This window comes from Pinus tabuliformis, chromosome 3_1, assembly GCF_031772625.1.
Source record: "Pinus tabuliformis cultivar Carrire ecotype Pingquan chromosome 3_1, CPIR1, whole genome shotgun sequence".
Taxonomy (NCBI): domain Eukaryota; kingdom Viridiplantae; phylum Streptophyta; class Pinopsida; order Pinales; family Pinaceae; genus Pinus; species Pinus tabuliformis.
The window spans coordinates 321,755,270-321,768,852 of record NC_142301.1 but is presented as its reverse complement, the minus strand read 5'-3'; positions in this window follow the sequence as shown (position 1 = coordinate 321,768,852).

The window sequence follows — 13,583 nt, the reverse complement described above, 5'->3', positions numbered from 1 at the left end:
CCTTGGTCGAAAGTGCATGGGACTGACGAAGGAATCTTACAATCAATGTTGATTGACGGGGCACCATGGAATGATCACCACCATCGTTCCCTTCTTCCAGAATACGAAGAAGATACTCAACATGACCTCTATCACCCTTCAGTCTTTGAATTCCTATCAAATACTGTAAATACGGTGGATTCCGAGCGAAACTTATCCAATATTGAAGAGACTATAGCCATAAATATCTCGACTAAAACAAATGTTGTAGAGAATATTTATGTCGGCAAAGGTTGTTCCCCTTCAGAACTGGAAATATATAACGCTCTTTTCCGCGAATTCAGAGATGTCTTTGCTTGGTCATATGATGAAATGCCAGGCATTGACTCGAGTATTGTTGAACATGAAATTAAAATGTATCCTGATGTCAAACTAGTAAGACAACGGCTTCGGCAGGTGCACCCCAAGAAAGCCGCTGCCATTAAGGCGGAAGTTAAAAAGCTTCTCCATGCTGGTTTCATCTACCCGGTTCCTCTAACCGATTGGGTATCGAATATCGTCCCTGTTATGAAGAAACAAGGGACGATTAGAGTGTGTGTCGACTATAGGGATGTAAACCAAGCTTGTCCAAAGGACAACTACCCTACACCCTTCATCGACCAGATAATTGATGAATGCGCCGGATGTGAAATCTTTTCATTTATGGATGGATTTTCCGGGTATAATCAAATAAATATCCGCCCACAGGACCAGTCAAAGACTGCATTTATTTGTTCGTGGGGCAAATTCGCTTATCGAAAATTACCCTTTGGTTTAAAGAACGCAGGGGCGACATTTCAGAGGGCAATGAATTATGCCTTCCATGACATCAAGAACATCGTTCAACCATATCTCGACGACCTTCCGGCTCATTCGTGAAAGCAGACTGATCATCCGCAGCATTTAAGAGCGATATTTCTACGTTGCCGACACTACAAGATAAGACTCAATCCACACAAATGTGTGTTTTGCGTCGGTTCTGGTCGTTTACTAGGCTTTGTAGTCTCAAAGGATGGGATTCGTCTCAACCCTTGCAAGGTTCAGGCAATCATTAATTTGCCTCCACCTTCAAATTTGCTTCAGATTCAGAAACTCCAAGGGAAAGCAAACTTTCTGAGGAGGTTCATTCCAAATTACGCAGAACTTTCTAAAGGTTATACTCATCTTTTGAAAAAGGATGTACCTTTTGTCTGGGATCAGGTGGCGCAAGCTTCCTTTGATGCTCTGAAAGATTCTCTGGTAAAAGCATCATTAATGTATGATCCAGACTATCAAAGAGATTTTAACCTGTATCTGGCTGCAGCGGATATGACCATTGCGATGGTTTTAGTTCAAGAAGTCGATGGAATTGAACATCCTATATATTATTTAAGTAAAAACTTGAATGATACAGAAAGTAAATATTCTTATGTTGAAAAACTAGCGCTTGCAGCTGTTCAAGCGATTCAAAGATTTCGACATTATGTCCTCTTTCGGAAAACAACCATTTTATCAGATTGCAACCCCATGACTTACATACTGTCGCGACAGTTGCTGGGGGACAAATATTCGAAATGGATAGCGATCCTTCAAGAGTTTGATCTGGAATTTGTAAAATCCAAATCAAAGAAAGCTCTAGTTTTCGCAGAATTATTGTGCGACCTCCCATCGTCGTCCAACGATGAAACATCCGAAGAATCAATCGTGGACGAGAATTTGTTTCTGATATCTACAAGCGATGAGTGGTATGGAGATATCATAATTTATCTCCAAACCCAAAAGTTCAGGCCTAACACCTCTCACTCTGAACAAAAACGTATACGATACCAAGCTAAAGACTACATGATCGATGGTGATACGCTTTACCGTCGTGGTATCGATACAGTTCTGAGGAGGTGCCTTACCCATGAGGAGGCCGAAAAAGCCCTGAATGAGTGTCATTCAGGCACGTGTGGGGGGCATCAATCTGGATATGCAACAACACAAAAAATCTTACGAGCAGGATACTTCTGGCCAACCATGTTCAATGATTACATAATCGCAGTCAGAAGTTGCCATGCATGTCAGATTTTTGATAGCAAAACCACAAGACCACCCGCACCTTTACAGCCAATAGTTGCTGTTGGGCCTTTCGCCAAATGGGGCATCGATTTCATGCAATGTAACCCCACCTCGACCGGGGGGCATGGGTATATTATAGTCGCCGTTGACTATTTTACCAAATGGGCCGAGGCGATGCCTACATTGGATAACACTGGTGAAATAGTTGCCCTTTTCTTTTTCAATCATGTAGTCGCCAGGTTCGGCGTACCACAGGCTATAGTTACAGATCATGGATCACACTTTCGCAATCACATGATGGTTGAATTAGCTGCCAAGCTAGGGCTATCTCACGACAGCTCTACCCTGTATTATCCGCAAGCCAACGGACAAGTTGAAGCAATCAACAAGGTCCTGAAGCGTATGTTGCAAAGGATGATCGGGGTTCACAAAAGAAGGTGGCACCTAATCCTGTACTCAGCCTTGTGGGCTTACCGAACATTGGTAAAGAATGCGACCAGGTTCACACCTTTCCAACTGGTGTATGGCCTGGAGGCAGTCTTACTAGTCCAGTGTGAAATTTCGTCTCTTAAACTCGCAATTGACCTCCTCCCCAGAACTTCAGAAGAAGAGGCCCGTTTCTTGGAATTAATCCAATTGGATGAAACCCGTCGTGATGCCGCTTTGGCTAATGAAGCCCATAAGAAACGAGTCAAGGCGCAGTTCGACAAAAATGTCAAACCCCGTGTCTTCTCAGAAGGTGACTTGGTCTTGCTTTACGATCAAGAATCCGATAAATTGGGTGTAGGAAAATTTAATTCTTTATGGATGGGCCCCTATCTTGTTAAACGAGTGTTAGCAAAAGGAGCCTACGAGTTAATGGATTATGACGGAATTCCACTGGCGCAACCCCGCAACGGGTTGTATCTCAAGCGTTACTATGCTTAAATAGTAACCTGTGTGCTTTTGTTGTATTTTGTTTTCGCTAAAGTGTTTGTTTTGGTCGAGTAATCCACTTTTTTACATTTATTGCAGATGTCAAACCTTTCTGAGACATGTGTGGGATATGCTGACGGAGCGAGTCGTAGTTCGCGGAACCTGTCCTCCGCGGCCTGGGCCATTTTTGATCCAAGCGGCGAGTTAGTGAGTTTCAGAGGTGTGTGTATTGGGCAATCAACGAATAATATCGCTGAGTATAGCGCGTTGATAGAACTCCTCTCTGATGCCATCGCCCATGGTATATGCCGACTAATCGTCAGGCTAGACTCACAACTCGTGATACTACAACTCAATGGTATATACTCTGTCCGCAACCCAGCTATTTATCGTATGTTTCTAAAGGTTAAGATTTTGGAAAGACAGTTTGATTTAATTCAATACCAACATATTTCCAGGAACTTAAACACATTAACCGATTCATTAGCAAACTATGTGTTAGATAGACATTTGCGACATTTATAAAGAGAAATGCATCATCAATGTTATACAAGTGGATCATGTAACTCAACCAGAATAAACCTCGAAAATCAAAAAATATATATAAAAGCTATTTATCATTTACACATAATGTTCTGTAACCAAGACAAAAATTGGTCGCATGACCCAAAAACTCAAAAGTGCTAGGGGGCACCCTAGCCTAGTGATGCTCATGATAGCACGTCACGGCCTGTGCAATCATGCGCAAGAGACGAGTCCATCGTCTAGGCACACCAGTAGTATGCCGCTGCAACTGTAAAGGTAACTCGTCGATCCGTACATCCGGAATACCGAGAGTAAGGCTCTCAACCTACTCCTGCATAGCTGTAAGGGTCTCGGCCACGTCAAGGTCGCGAAGAATAACCCTCCCAGCAGGCTCCCCTGCTGGGGCAGCGACTGGCGGTCTCGGACGAACTGCTGGACGAACAGGACCAACATCTGCATGCACACAAGAGTTTGATTAAAAGTCTTGATAGAATAAAGCACAACAACATTATGAATAAAAGCAGTAAACAGTGATATGGTCAGAGATTTTACCAATAGCGCCCCACTGTTCGCCATCCGGTAACACCAAATCTGGATCACCTCAGAAATCCATACCCACATATGGATACTCAGAATAGACCATCTCCTGGCGCTCGAACCACCTAAAGAAGGTATCAGTGAAAGTAATCTGAGGTTGACCAGCATGCCTAGACATGTGATCGACCCATCTCTGCATGCGTGGCTCGGTCGGAGAAGGCAAGTCGAGTGCAATATACTGAGGCTGCATCAGTGGTATTTTCTCCAAGGCGAAGGCAGTCAAAATAGAACCAAATCCAAAGTTCTTCAACTTCCCGTCCTTTACCTTGGTCAATTGACTTTTCATCTGAACAAGTACTGCATCACACCAGTTGAATACTTTCGGTTGGAGACACTCCAAGGTGTGCTGCACGTAAGACCTGTTGGCAACATGAAGAGATGCACTACCGGCCATCCTACCGTTAGTATACAGAATGGACCTGAGAGACCTATCAGTAATCTCACGGATAACGACCTTGCCGTCTCTGCTCGGCTGGGAACCTTCCCTGCAATACTGACGGACATAGTCTCTCACGGAGTCATTCCCCCGGGCCGAACCTGACAAAGAAATGGGGGCACCCCGCCTTGACAACCCAGTCAAGAAGTAAATGTCTACGATGGTCAAGGGGATGGATTTTCCCCTAATCTGGAGTACTTGGTTGATGGGATCTGAAGCATCAAGCATATACTGCAGTAAAGAGATCTGTGCTCTCATGCTAGAGATACGGAAAAACTTCAGCAAGCCACAGTTCCGCAGCGCGTTCACCATGACAGGGTCATGGAGAGAAATCATATCTTCTTCTTCATGTTCTCGTTCTCACCATGTAAGGGACATTTTGCTCAAAGGTCCCTGCAAAACAAACAAGAGAATGAGTAAGATCCTGGATTTGATGAGAAACTGGCGAAATTTCATCAAAAACTGTGCCACAAAATCAGTTTTCTAAGCCCAACGCAGGTAGACAGTGTCCCACCTGCGTTGAAGGTCAAGCTGCCTTAAGGCAGCTTGACATTCAACGCAGGTTTCGAATGGACCACCTGCGTTGATGACAGGGCGCCCTGGCAAAACCCCAGGTGCTCAGAAAGACTGGGAAACAGGCACAGAATGGAAAAATGAAACCATGAAAAGAAAGAGCTAAGGTTTAGCTCCTACCTGGTCCAGACGGTGCCGAGAATTGTCCACAGAATCTCCCGAAATCAGCTGGTGAAAATCAAGGGGGAAGAGGCACCTCCAAAGCTCCAACAAACCAAGTTCAAATGAAATGGTAAAATGAGAGGTAAAAACACTTTTTAATGGCTTTTTACGTAGTTCAAAGCGAAATATTAGGGTTTTTATCTCATGTTATGTATTTCTAACTAAGTTTGATGCAGCAATTGAGAATGCAGTACTATCCTTGAAAAGAGAAAAGCTAGTTATGGTAAAAAATCAAAATTTGACTATATAAACGAGCAGTTTTAGCATAAACTTCATGCTCGTTAAAAAAATAAAACGCAAGATCCGAGCAGTTTTAGCACATAGTTCATGCTGGTTAAAAAATAAACATAAGTCTGAGCAGTGTTTTGGCGCATTCAAGCTCGTTAAAAAATGAACCTATTCCGGTAAATAACCACTGTGAATGTAACTTTATCTGCCATAAAAGCCTTGGTCGTGTTTGCACCGTCACCTCCACTTTTCATTTGGCCGATCGTTTACCTCCATATGATTGTTTACCCATTTTGAGGAACAGCTGCGAAGAGTGATTTCACCTAGCCATCCTTGTGACACTGCCGTGATTGGAAAATTCCAACTTGTACCTGGAATCAGCTGCTAACCCTGTTCATCACTCGTTCCTCAGAAGACGAGTCTTCTTTGAGCTCTTTTCAACTGACTCGTAAAATATGAAAAGATTACCGAGTTTTGGCCTTCCAGCTCGTTAAAACGACCGGAAGTGCTATCCCTCCTCTAGATTTTAATCTTTTTGGACCTGAGGGATTATTGCACAAAAAGATCGAGCACTTGTTTTGTTCGGCTCGTTAAAACTATCGAAAACTCATCCCTTCGGTATTATTTTATACTTTTTCGGACTTAAGGGATTAGATGACGAAAAAGGACTTTTGGAGTTAACTTTATGTACCTTTTCAAACTCTCTAAAAATGAAAAGGACCGAGTTATCCTTGTCGTTAGACTCGTTAAAATCACTAAATAGCGACAAACTTGTCTTTAGACGAGAACGAGTTTCACTATCGCTAGGCTCGTTAAAACATAGCGATGGGCTTGCTCGAAGGGCAGGTTATAGAACAAGCATATGTTATCCTCCTCAAGCTTGACAAAAATAAAGAGGTACTGGTCAGCAATGACTGGGGAAAAATTGGGAGAAAATCAAGAAAACTTTGATGGTAGCAGGTCGCTCTTGAACATGACACTTTTACTCCGTACCACAATCGGGTTGGGTTGTTTCATTCACCGGTCACATCACCATGGTCTCGCCATACCATCCATAATTGGGGTAATGCTACCGTTCCATCGCATCAGTGTCGCCATATGTTCAAGAGAAGTCGTTCAGAAAGAGTCAACCGGGTCCCATCCACTGCCATACATTATCCTTCATCCATTCATGACCGCCACCCTGAATCATATGTCACAGATCGTTTTCGCCTCCATTAAAATCATTAGCTCCGTTCCGTGTCACTGATGTGGGATACATTAAGGCCCTCCTTTGATGGATCGCTTCTTGTCGACATCAGCTCATTATCCAAGAAGTTGGTCTAGGAACAACCCCTTCAGTACTTTGAAGCTTGCATGCCTCAATGGCAAGTTTCTCACTTCCGGCGACAGGTATACATCAATGACCTTCGACTAGAAGATTTTGCGTGGTGTTCGACGCCAAGTCCTTTATTCACACCACGTGAATTGTACTGCAGTACCTTGAGGGTCATTATCATTATCGGTGATTCCTCTCGCGCTTGTTAACGGTTTACCTCATTGACCGGTAATCAAGCGATGTCTTTCCATGTTCTACTTCAGCGCAATTCTCACATGGATCGACTTGTACTTAGAGTGAAGATCGAACGAGTTTGAAGACCCCGGATCTAGTTTCATCCATCCGGGCTGCGATATATATTCAGGAAAAATAAAGACATTTGACATGTACATCATTGCAGCAGATGATCATCCTAATCAAAGGATGATAATTTCGCCAAAATTATCAGTCTATTATCAGACGATCGTCTGTTCTATGTACCAAAATGAATTTATAAAGCTGAGCATGGGAATGCCCGCCTCAGCTAGTTCATGAAAGCAGTATGAATCATAATGTATTGTATTGTATCTTATTACAGGTCTCCTCCCAGCAAATGGATGAACTTCGGACCCTCCTGGATAAAGCATTTCACCCGATAAACGGCCTCATACTTTAGGGGGAAACTGTTATAGACATTTTTGTGCCTTACAGCATTGAGCATGAAATGTCCATAATATAAGGGATCCAAAGTCCCTAAACATTTTGTTCCTACCCCTAGAGGAACAAGGCCAACAAACCACAGCAATTCACAGAAGTTCTCCACCTGAAACTGCTCAAAAACAAGTCAATTCAGGATCATGTCAACTGCTCCACTGAGCATCTGCGCTGAATGTCAACTGCTACACTGGCTACCTGCGTTGAATGTCAACTCCAACACTAGCTACCTGCGCTGAGCAAGTTTGGACAAGTGGCAGGCTCATTCCTCAATGTGTCAATGCCCAGGAAGCTTCCAAAATGACACTTGCCTCAGGGAATTTGACTGGTGATGAGTAAGAGGTTCCAAATCTCCAAGTGGAAGCAAGAACCTCCAAGTGGACTCAAGAACTGAGAGAGGGAGAGGACACTAGTCAGATCTCAAGCTGACTCATCCTCTCTCCAAAATAACTATATATAGATCTCTCCTCCATGAGATCTAGAGGCTGGAATTTTGTTATTGCAAAGAATTGCTGTTGGTTTGAGACTGGATCATTGGGTGTTTAATGCTTTGAAGGGAGCTGAAGAAGGAATTCCATTCTGCTGGGAAGGAGATGCTGGATTGGAGCCCTCTGGGTTGTATCTCTTCCTGAACCTTGTTATCAATCAATAAAGTTATCTTGGTTTTCTCCTATATACTGGTGTATTTGTATGATTGCATTAGTGTATTTGATTTACTTCTAATCCTGAATCATTTATGAATATGAATATCTGCCTTTGTGTTGTGTTCTTCTCTTGTCGCAAGTAGCTGTTCTCTTGTCGCAAGTAGCTGTTCTCTTGTCGCAGGTAGCTGTTCTCTTGTGATCTCGTGGGAATCAAGTAGCTGTTCTCTTGAGCAAGCGAGGAGGCAAGTAGCTGTGAACACCCAAAGAGAAGAGGATCTAGATCGAGGGACAAACGGAAGACAACGGTAAGTCTATCAATCTCCCCTCTTTCACATTTCATAAAGGAAGAAACCAGAATAGCTGTATCTGTTTGTTGCTAAGGCACTGTCACACCTTAGGTGGATAGGATCGTCCTGCATAGGCATTTTTCCCCACAACATAGTGGATGCGGAAGTCACGAAACTCAAGGATGAAATAAGGGAAGGTTTCCTCAATAAAAAGACCAGGATGATAAGACTGGGTGTGCATGATCATGCTAACAAGTTTGAGGACTATTGCTGCGGATTGATCAGTTTGATGCCTTGGCTTGGACTGCATATTACTAAGCAAAGTAACTAGGGTGGCGCACTGCAGATGATAAGGTACGCGACATCCCCAGTAACGGGGAAAGTTGGGTATTTCCCAGGGAGAATGATGGATGATCGTAGGAAACCATACCTGGGTGGCACGGCCACCTGACTAGCTAAGAGAAGTACAGTCTTAGCACTCCAAGTAGTTGAAAGGAAGCGCGAGACTATAAACTACTTTGCCTAGGAGCTGCATGATGTTGGAGCTGCGCATAGAAACAAAAGTTCACAAGGTCTGTGACCGCGCACGGGGGGTAGCGCTGCCGCACGGATTGTCCAGAATGTGACCGTTGAAATCATTATTCACGATGCGATGCTCGACTTGAGGCCAAATGGAGCTGGTGGTAGGCATTTAAGACACGATTTATGGGAAATATTTGGAAAAATATCCCACCAAGGGAGAATTAATGAACTGGATTTGGGGGGAACGGTCGAATTTAAATTCAAAAAGTGCTTAAATTACAAAGGGCTACCCAGTAAACAACACTTTGTCATTTGCAAATTGAGCCATTGAGTAGAGCCTTGATTGTTGTGAGTTGAGAATCAATTGAGCCCCTGAGTTCAAGAGTTCTAGATTCCTAGATAAACATGATGGCAATAGCCTATAGAGTTTTGCAGAATTCAAGGCGAACATCCACAACATTTATATCATAGCGCACAAGGACCCGACCAAACAGTGGATAAAGCTACCCTTCGTAGCTATATACGACATCATTTTTAATGTACTAGAGGCATGGCCGCTGGAGTGGCATACCCTAGACATCATGAAGATCAAGAAATCGGTGGCACAAAGAAAGAAAGATGAGGCCAAGCTGCACATCGCACAGTTGGCTAAAAAGCGAAGGAAGGAAGTAGCGGCAACAAAAGTGCGGGTGGTGCGGGACGCTGCACAGAAAGAAACTAAGCAGGAAAAGGCTGCAGCAACAGAAGCAGTACATGAGGTAGCCACGAAGGCGGGCGAGGGCCAAATGATGCCTTCGCAAGGGTAGGAAGCAGAGGAAGCAGAGACAAAAGAGGGAGGTGCAAACCCACAAACTGCGTCAACACAGTTGAAGCGCTAGCACCCAACAGAGCGAGCAGGGTCGCGTAAGAAGGTCAAGGCATCGAAGTTGTCTATTGACCCGATCACCCTAACTGAGGGTGATCTGCACGACATCGGTGAGACAGTGCACGATGTCACCTCTGAGGCTCTCCAAGATTTCATGTAGGAGAACCAGATTGTGTTGGGGGTTGTCAGAGCGCAGTTGCAGGAATTAGAGGCACGCCCTCCTCTAGTTGGTACACTTCCAACTAGCCTCGCAGTCAGAACAATGCCAGCAGAACATCTGTTGCGCGCACGGATGACAAATACCATAGTGCTGCTGGAAGGGGCACTAGTGACATCAAATGATGGCAAGAGGCCTATGGTTAGCGCACTGAAAGGTCTCGATCTCAATATGGCTGCACTCTAGCAAGAGACCTTATCTGTTTTGCAAGATGGGATAACTGTAGAGCCACGAGGTAGGGAGATACATGCACTACAAGTCCTCAGTGAGCAGAAAATCAATATGGAACAATTGAGCTTGCAGTGCGACGAATTGGTGTCGCAGAATCAATAGTTGGTACAGGTAATCGACGAAGCCTGCCAAAGCATCCCAGAGCTGGCCATCCCAGTGGACATAATAGTAGAGGTGTGCATCAACAGTTAGCAGCAGGGGTGCGTGAGGCGTGGGAGGAAATGACAAAGGTTCAGTTGGAGCTGAACCTTTAGATTGTCGAGCTGCAGTTAAAGGCGCAGCCATCCACCCCTCTAGAAGTCAGAGAATAGTGTTCTAGTGCTATCACAGCAGGACTGGATGAGATTGGCGGTGCAGTGCGAGACTGCACTAGTATGTTGGAAGAATCACTTGAGGTCCTCACAAATCTGTAGGAGGACCCCAACATCTAGCGTTTAGAGACAAAGGCATGAAAACTCCAACAACAGTTTGACAATGTCCAAGGAATTACGCAGACAGTGGTCCTCACTCAAAGGCTTGTGTGGATGCAACAGGCTAAAGCATTGAAAGAGTAGGTGGACATGACACGACACAAGGAAGTAGTCTTGAAGGCTCGCGTTCAGCCTTAGATCGACGAGGCCTTCACCATCATAGCAAAAATTGAAGGCAAGCTCACACACATGTAGGGGATGCATGCACTGATGTAGAGAAGCACTTCTGACACAGAGGTCTCAGAACAACGTATGCAACGGATCTGGCAAGTAGTGACTCAGTGTGCTGCTGACCTTGCTACAGTTCGAGAACAGTTAGAGGGACTCCATGCAAAGATCTCCGCGTCAACAGAGTTACTTGAGGGTGAGTCACGATGTTTATGTTGGGGGCCTGTTGGGCATGGAATCCCCCCCAAGGCATGTTTTGGGGTTTAAATCCCAAGTTTTGACCAAATCTTGTTGTAGAAGCTCCGCAAATTCGAGGCATGGGGCATGAAAGTATGATAGAGTCACAAGGTTTTCCACCCTAGTTTTTGTAATGTAATGTTGACTGGATAGACCCACCCATGGTCCGTGGACCATGGATTGTATAAATAGAGCAAGGTTGTAATTGTAGAAGAAAAGAATTAACCAAGGAACTAATAGAAGGATGAGAAGTCTAAGTGATGGAGTCGAAGTGTAAAGTGAGTCTATGGGTATATATGGTGGTATTTTACTCTTTAATTCTTCCAACATGTTTCCAATTTCACTCTTGATAGATGTGTTGGTGGAAGAGGAATTGGCCAAATCTCGATTGACCCTACCCTTCTTTCTAGTAGCCCTAGAATGATTTTTTAAAATTGTCTTGATATTATTATAAGATAGCTGATAGATGTCCCCTCCAGACAACATGTTTAGGGTTTATAGGATATCTTCCCTGATACCTCTAAGAAGGACTAACTTGAGTGATTTAGGATCAAGGGTGCATCTAACCCAATTATAGCTGAGTTGGAAAATTTCCTCATAATCCTCCAAGGATTCATCATGTCCCAAGGTCATTCTAAAGATTTACTCTTTGGTGTCCTTGGACCTACAGTAGTCCCTATACTTGTCATTGAAGGATTGATGCATTTGAGCCCAGGTAGTGATGTTTTCCCCAGGTAAACACATGAACTAGCTCAAGGCTGCATCCTTAAGAGTGGATCAGAACAACTTCAACTTTTGGTCATTAGAGGTATAATCATAAGTTCTGCAGATGAAAGAAAACTCAAACAAAAAGGTATCAGGGTCTTCTGAGGTTAATCCATGGAATTGAGGAAGGGTATAGGGGCTTATGTTTTTCATCCTAGCATCTCCGTTAGTGTCTCTAATAGAAAAATCACCCTCAATTCTATTTTTAGCCCTATTTATATTTTTAGCCATGGTGTAAGTGTGTGGAATGGTTTCTTATTCTTCTTCCTCAATAGGCTCTTCAAAGATCTCTAGTTGCTCACTTGATGGGCCCTCTAACTCCCCTGCAGTGACAAAGGGAAGGTTGATAGTCTGATGGTGTGGGGTTATTTGGAAAAAAATTCCATAAATTGTCTCTGCTCATATGAGGCATGAAATATTTTTTTTGTGTGTTTTTCAGAATTAATTGAAAAACACAAAGGAAAGTGGAATAACATCTACCTACTAAATGTAAATTAAGAAAAGAAGAAATTACATCTACCTGGACACCTCCTCGACAATGATTCCAAAAAGTGATGAGCCTCAGTATTGCAGTAAGGATGCTACAACTCCTAGGGCTATCAAATGTTGGATGTGGAGCCTAATTATCTTATTTATTTAGAGGTATCACCGCATTGGACCCCAGTTTGTAATGTGGTAGAAAAGCCTCCCATAAAATGTAGGCGCCCCCAAAGCTAAGAATAGATGTAAAATTGCTTTGTAAAATGTTGTAATTTCATAGTCAATCTGGGTCATTCGTTAGGCGGAGATCTGACAGTAGAATTTATGTTTAATTTAGGATTTTTTGCCCTAGAAGGGAAACCCTCACTATATATGAGGGAATTGTATTGCGTCTATGTAGATCTGTATTCTAAATGGGAAATAGAGAGGAGATTGTGTGAGTGCGAAGAGAGAATTACAACGGATTTGTTGTAGGTTGTATCTCTTCAGTTTGTTGGATAATATAAAAGGAAGGACTGGTATTTTCTCGTGGACGTAGCCCAAATTGGGTGAACCACATATATCTGTGTCTCTCTTGTTTTATTTGTTTATATTTCTGCAATATATTTTATGTGTTCCATTGCTCTATAATATATAATTTTTTAACATCAACTTTACTTTATCAACCTAGGGTTTCTAATCCGAAATGGATACTAAATCAAGAAGAAAAGTTATTACTGAATCATGTGCAGGAATGCCTATATTATTTAGAGAAATGGATCGAAAAGATTGCGAATAATACAGACATTTAACAATTGGAAAACATAACCATTCAACACATCAACACAACAAATAATCAAAGAGTTCACTAGACTTCCTGGGTACGTCTCTTGGTCTAGTTTTCAGTGTCATCCTTTATATTATGTCTTCAAGAACAGAGTTTACAAGAGTGAGCTCAAAACAGAGTCTCGGAACAGAGTTTAGAGGTGTGAACTCAATCACAGAGTCTCAACCAAGAGTGACATTAAATAGGGATCCACTCGCAAACCTCGAGTTTAAAAGAGTGCACAAACTCTCCCTCTGTCCTGTTACTCTATTCATCTGTTCGCTATCTCTCTCTATCTCGATTTGTCTCTCTATCTATCTCTAACTCTGCCTTCCCCTCTATCTCTAACCTTCTCCCACTCTTTGTGTTAATCATCTTCTTTAACAC